Source organism: Echinops telfairi, unplaced genomic scaffold (assembly GCF_000313985.2).
Source record: "Echinops telfairi isolate 266 unplaced genomic scaffold, ASM31398v2 ScPeMD7_7406;HRSCAF=8444, whole genome shotgun sequence".
Taxonomy (NCBI): Eukaryota; Metazoa; Chordata; class Mammalia; order Afrosoricida; family Tenrecidae; genus Echinops; species Echinops telfairi.
The window spans coordinates 4,371,781-4,379,192 of NW_022111306.1; positions in this window are offsets into that span (position 1 = coordinate 4,371,781).

Sequence of the window (7,412 nt, forward strand, 5' to 3'; positions counted from 1 at the left end):
GGCAATGAATGTACAAATGTGCTTTACACAATTGATGTATGTATGGATTGTGATAAGAGTTGTATGAGCCCCTAATAAAACGATTTAAAAAAAAAGAAAATGAAAATGAAAAATCAAGCTAAAAATTAGGAAAATGAATTTTCAATACACATACCTAGCAAAGGATTAGTATCAACATACAAGAAAAATTTATAAGTTAGTAAATTTATAAGCCCCACTCATTGGGGTGTGTGGTAGTTACATAATCTGTCAACTTGAGCAAAGGGGTGGAGTCGAGCCTGTCAATCAGGCCATAGCCAATAATGCTTCTGTGTGGGCATGGCCTTTTCCTGAAGATTCTGGGAACTCCTGTCTTCTTCACTAGAGGTGGGACACACACCCTCTCACTGCTTCACATCCGTGTTGACAAGCTGTATGGAGCCACACTGATAGAGCCAGAGCCTGGAAGATGCTTCTACCACCACTGGACCCACAGGACTTTCCACCCAACCGCCTCTGGTCTTCCTATACTCAGCATCATTGCATGTGCTACCTGTGTCTACAGAAGAATTAATGGGCTAATATGAGACTTATGGGCTTGATCTGGACTGGGATGTTTTCTTAATATACAATTATTCTTGGACATAAAACTCTCTGTTACACACATATGAGTGTCTATGGATTTGTTTTTCTAGTCACCCCAGCCTAACAAAGGGGGGAAGTGAGCAAAGATCATGGACAAGCATTATTCCAAAGAAACAATATTAGTCTGTAATAATCAAGACTATAAACCAAGGCCACAAAGACATGTCATTTCCTACTCATTTAATTGGGAAAAATGATGAAGAAATCTGATATCATATATTAGGAAGAATGTGGATCAAAAGGATGTCTGATTCATTGCTAGAAAGAATGTAATTTGATTTTCATAATTTTTTCTCTCCATTAAAAAAAACCTTCATATCTGTAAGAAAAAAACATCTTCTCCCAATGGTACTCCTAAGAGAATTCTAGCTTGTGTACATCAGGACTTAAATACAAGAATATTAGTTATTACACCCACAGTGATAGCCCAATAAAAACAAACAGAGAACAACAAATGCTGGAGAGGGTGTGGAGAGGTTGGAACTCTTACAAATTGCTAGTGGGCTTGTAAATATGTACAACCATTGTGGAAAGCAATCTGGCGATACCTAAAACAACTGGGAATCGAAATACCATAGGATCCAGCAATAACTGCTGGGCGTACACCCCTAAGAAATAAGAGGCAGGACACAAATAGACATCTGCTCCCATGTTTGTTGCAGCCCAGTTCACAATAGCAAGAATCTGGAAACAGCCCAAATGCCCATCAGCAGAAGAATGGTTAAAGAAACTATGGTACATAGACACAGTGGAATACTGTGTATTCCCCGCAAAGCAGCAGTGGAACCATGAAACACCTCATGACATGGAGGGACCTGGAAACCATTATGCTGAGTGAGGTACTCAGTCACAAAAGGACAAATCTTGGATGAGACCACTACGATAAGATGCAAACCAAGATGAAGGGAGACCACTGCTCTCAAGGCACGTATTCTTCTAATCCTGTCCTCTAAGCAATGAGCTACAGAGCCTGCCTAGCATCTCACCTCACTGGGGTCAGTTTTTCAAGATATGGGGGAGAGAGAAGATCATTCAGTTGCTGCTGAGGCAGACTAGCCAAAGAAACTCCAGTTTGTCCACTGCTAGATACCTGCCTCCTCCTCCCATCTCAGAAAGCTGTTATATAACCTGCCCGCTTCCGTCCCTCCTCAGAAACCCCTGGTAGTGACTGATTTTAGAATGTATAATTATGTTCCCGGGATCAGGACATTGTAATTAATTTTGATTATTCTTTATATTGTTTCCTTTGATGTTGTCAGCTGAATGGTGTAATTAATCGTACTATTCTTTTCGTTAGCCAGGATGTCATAATCAGTCCTGCTATTGTGAGTTTTTTTAGTAGTAGATGTACCCTGCAATGCTTACTTGCTCCTTTTGAAGTTTCAACGAACCCATTAGTTTTGCTTTCTGCTTTTGTCACATGCTTGCTTAAGTCCCTGATAAATGCCTGATAGGCTCACTGAGATTTCCACATGGGCTGCTATGAAGGGGAACACTTGGTAGCCCAGCTAGCTGAATAAACACTGTTCTAAATTTCGACATGATTGTAGCCGTCATTTATTTGAAACCGCAACCGCTGCCCTACAAAATTGTGCTAAGGTCACTCCAATGCACAGACACACCCACCAGAGTTATAAATAAACATAACTGGAAATTCAAGTCATGATGTGTGTGTGTATGGGTGTATGTGTGTATATGTGTGTGTGAGTGTGGGTGCATGTGGGTGTATGGGTGTATATGTGTGTATGGATGTGTGTGTGTATGGGTGTGGCGGGGGGGGGGGGGGGGGGGGGGGGGGGCCCCCCCGCGTGCCAGGGAAAGCCAGTCCCTAGCACATCATTATGGGTCCGGTAGGCGCAATTGTACAGCGATAATAAGATTATAGTAAAGTTATAGAGAGCATGAGAGATAGAAGAGAAATATAGAAATAAACGGAGTCAGACACAATTCATAGTAGCATGCTCACCTCAGCCCTCCCTCTCCCACCCCCCCACCCCTTAGGTGGTCCACGTGGAGGGAGAGGGAAGGGAAGGAGGACAAAGGGAAAGGGAAACAGGACGGGAGAGGAGTGGGGGAAGAGAGGAGAGAGTGAGGAGGTGAGAGCGGAAGAGAGGGGAGAAAATCTCTATTGCTAATCCAGGCCTACATACCTTTTGGGGGCGTGCAAGCCCACTAATTACCGGTAAAGACATATGTCACAGGAAGGGGTTGCACTATAGGTTATACAGCAATGAGAGGGGGTGGTTTAGGGACATACACGCAATAGGAAGAGGAGGGATTGGGGGTATACATGTGACAAGATGGGCAGATCGGAGATTTAGGATGGCAGCTTAATTTTGACCTGCTCTCTGGATCTCCATAGGAACCGTTATCAGCAGGGTGTAAACCCCACCTACAGGAACCAAGCTAATGGTCGCAAGCTTCAGGGAGAAATTGTCCATTGTCCCCAGCAGCAGGGAGCAAGCCCACCCCTGTGGTGGGGCCAGACAGCAGTCTGGCAGCGATTGCCTTCAGGGAAGATGTCTGTAAGCATCTGACCTCCCCCAACGAGGGTGGGGTGTGTGTGGGGTGGGGGTGGGGGGAGGGGCATGTATGTTTCAAAAAAGACAAGTATGTCTCTTTTGGTAGGTAAATAGGGAAGAAGCAACTTCCCAAGGAGAGAAAAATGCTTAACAATACTTATGTGGAACACAAGGGAAGAATATACCTGGAACTAGGTTCTTAATTGGGCACTCTTAGCCTAGTTTCTATCTAGTACTTTGTAAGATACTGTAGAGACCGGTTGTTAAGAGACAGACAAAAGTTAGGGCAGGCGGGGGTCCCTACAATAAGAGACTCCTGGGTTCAGATCTTTATTAGGGGTAGGGTTAAATACTTTCCCTGCAAGACATGACAGGTTAACACAGAACAACAGTTTACAATTCCTTAAGAGTATACAAAGGAACATTCACACTTCAACCACGTTTTTCATAGACGGGGGAGGATGAGGCTGGGGACGGTGTCTGCATGTGCTGCTTTTCTGCAGCCTCTCAGGGAACAAGGGGCAGAGTGTCCATTTATCTCAAGTGCCAGATGGTCCAGAAACGACTTCATGAACTCCGGGGGTAGAGCTATCAGCACGCTTCTCTGACCTTGAGCCAGGAGAGGTGCTGGTCCTGTCCGCTTGCCTAAGGAACAGCCTTTTCCCTCACAGCTCTGGAGCCACCGTGCGCTACAGACTACTTACTGTGGTTTTAGACTCTGTTCTTTTGAGGCTGACAACATCCTCCATAGGCCACACCAGAAGGACTCGATGTGGAAACCCCATTGAGTGAACAGGACTTTACCCCAAACTCACCTGTAGCCATCAGACTTAAGGCTGAAACTCCCTAGTGTGAGAAGTAGATGATTGCTAGCCTAGGGGCATAGAACTGGTAGGGTCATTCAACCCTGAATGGAATCTCTTACCTTGAGGTTGCCCAATGAATGGCATAACTACTTTGTACATACTATCTTAATGCTGTCCTTGCTTCATTATGACAAGTATTAATCTAGTAGGCGTGGCTCTGCTGCTGTGAATGAACATTATTGGAAGACTTTCCTAATCTCCAACCCCTGTTGTTTGTGTAAATTGTTACGGAAGAAATGCCCAACAAGAACCACTGACCACAAACCTGTAAAAGCTAAGAGTAAGTTTATTTAACAGGTAAAAGAGAAAGACAGAAACAGACAAGTTCGAACTTGGACTACAGCCTGACCACGCAGGATCAAGACTGCAGCCTCGAACAACTTTAGCTCAGGGTTTTTAAAGGGGTTACATGGATGGGAACATGAAAAAAAATCCTTAGATAGATGAAACATTGACCATCTGTTTAAACATCTGTCAGGATATACGTAGTTTCGCAAGGATGCTAAAACCAGTGAGGTGAGAGGTGGGTATGAGTAAGGAATGGGGAAGGGTGTTTGCACAAGATAACAGGATGGGGGCAGTTTAGCCTGCCCAGCTTATCTTGGTCCAGGTGGGCTTTGTAAAACTTTTTAGCTGACATTAACTAGCTTAGTTTGCAGAGTCACAGTGGCTTACTTTTACGACTCATTCCCCATCTACTAGAGCTAACATTCTCTTCTTAGAGCCGGTCCGATCTTTAACCTTTTCCAATCTTCTCCGGCCACCGACATTGTTCCTCTGGTAACAGTTTAACAACTTATGTGCACAATTATTTCGCCAAGTCATTCTGACCTGCAAAACTCTGTGGAAAGAGAACTAAAATGGCTGTAAGGGGAAATGGAGTTAGATAGGGATAAAATAAATTTAAGTCTAACAACATATACTGTAACATAAATCGTGTCCAGTCACTTAAAAATTTAATCTAGAAGTCAGCTATGCATATATTGTGGTTCATAATCTCTTCTCAACAGTGTTTTAAATTCTATACCACTGGCTAAACGAATGACACTATTAATGTATAGTGGCTACCACTGGGCTGCTAACTACCACTGGGCTGCTAACCACAAGGCCAGCATTTCTGAACCACCAGCTAGCTCTGCAGGGGAAGGGCGTGGCTTTCTACTCCTAGGAAGACTTGCAGGCTCAGAAACTCACTGGGGTAGTTCTACCCTGCCACTGACTTGAAGGCAGTAGAAGTGGTGCCCTAGGGGGATGATTGATAATGTTCTCTAATATAAAATGACAATGATGTCTCTAAGCCCGAGAATCAGAGACATATATAAACTATAGATGGATGAATGGATTTTGGAGTTGCACTTAATTCTAGCCCCAATCTAAGAAAAATTAGTTCCTTTGATATGAGCCTGCTTGATGTTCAATCTCATAAGGAGATCACTGAAGCGGTGAGTGTTATAGCAAAGTGTGATGAAGAAACAAGATGGCACTCCGCTATCAGGAAGAATAGCCTCTGAGGTTTAAAAGGTTGTTTTCAAACAAGCCACCACCTAACTGAGGCATCAAATGAATCCAAGTAAGTCTACATGGAAGAAGCATACCAGCCGCCGGGATCCAAGGATTGTTAATAATATAATCCAAACCTAAAGGCTTACATAGTGTATAACTCACCCTTGTTGTGTGCCATAAAGAATTTAAGTCAGTTTTGAGGGTGGTGTGAAAAGGGGAAACCAATTACAAGGATCTACATATAACCGCCTCCATGGGGGAAGGACAACAGAAAAGGGGTGACGGGAGACGTCAGACAGTGTAAGATATGACAAAATAATAATTTATAAATTATCAAGCGTTCATGAGGGAGGGGGGAACCGGGAGGGAGAGGTAAAAATGAGGAGCTGATGCCAGGGGCTTAAGTGGAGAGCAAATGTTTTGAGAGTGATGAGGGTAACGAATGTACAAATGTGCTTTACACAATTGATATATGTGTGGATTGTGATAAGAGTTGTATAAGCCCCGAATAAAATGATTTAAAAAAAAAGAATTTTAGTCAGTTTCAACTTTACTTTCTCCTTTTACAGCCACTCAGACCGGTGTTTACGTCCCGTGGGGAGGAGTCTGGAGGGTTTCAAGGCTGTGAGCCTTCATTCTCTTTGAAAATTCTAATTTTACTCATTTTTCCTCTTACTTGTGGAATGTCATACATACCAAGAAAAATAACTCTATGTAGTTGCCTAGCCCATCGCTTTAAAACAGCCACCTGGACCCAGGAAGCTCCCGGGTATGAAGTTCCTTCTTCTTTTTGTTTTCTCATTTCCCACCCATCCTCCCTCCTTATCTCTCCCATGCTCTTCTCCCTCCTCCCTGCCCTTGGCCTCAGCTTAGTCTTCAAAAGTTTCTCTTTTTGTGTGAAAACGATTTTTGCCCACTATAATAATGGTGTCATGAAATATTTATCTTTATGAGATTGAATCGTTTGTTGAGCCTAATGGCCTCCAATTTTGTCCATGCCATGAGCTGTTTGATGGACTCATCACTGTTTTTTAAGAATGCATAATATTTCATTGTTTGCATGTACCAGTTTGTTAATCCATCTTTCACCAGTGGGGATTGTGCTTTTTCCATCTCTGTTGCTATTAGAGACATTTCTGTGATAAGCATAGGGGTGCATGCTTGTTCGTGTTTGTTTTTTATTTCTTTAGGGCATAGACTAAATAGAGAGATTACAGGAGCATAAGATATTTGTATTTCCATTTGTTTAACAAAGTGTCATACTTTTTCCCATAGTGGTTGTACAATTCTACAATCCTGGTGGCCATGTATGAGCATTCCAATCTCTCCATATTCTTTCCAGTATTTATTACTTTCTGCTTTTTTGAATATTGCTAAGAGTATCAGTGTGAGGTGTTGTTTTAATTTGTATTTATCGTATAACTAACAGACACAAGTATTTCTTCAAATGATTGTTGGCCACCTAGAAGTCATCTTTAGTTAATTGTCTGATTGTGTTTTGTGAACATTTTTTGATTGGGTTATTTATGTTTTTCTTATTGAAGTAATGTAGTTTTCTATAGATTTTTTTAAAAAGCATTTTATTGGGGGCTCGTACAACTCTTATCACAATCCATACATACATACATTGTGTCAAGCACATATGTACATTGTTGTCATCATCATTCTCAAAACATTTTCTTTCTACTTTGAGCCCTTGGTATCAGATCCTCATTTCCGCCCCTCTCCCTCCCTGGTCCCCCCTCCCTCATGAACCCTTGATAATTTATAAACTATTATTATTTTGTCATATCTTACACTGTCCAACATCTCCCTTCACTCACTTTTCTGTTGTCCAGCCCCCAAGGAGGAGGTTATATGTAGATCCCTGTAATTGGTTCCCCGTTACACCCTACCC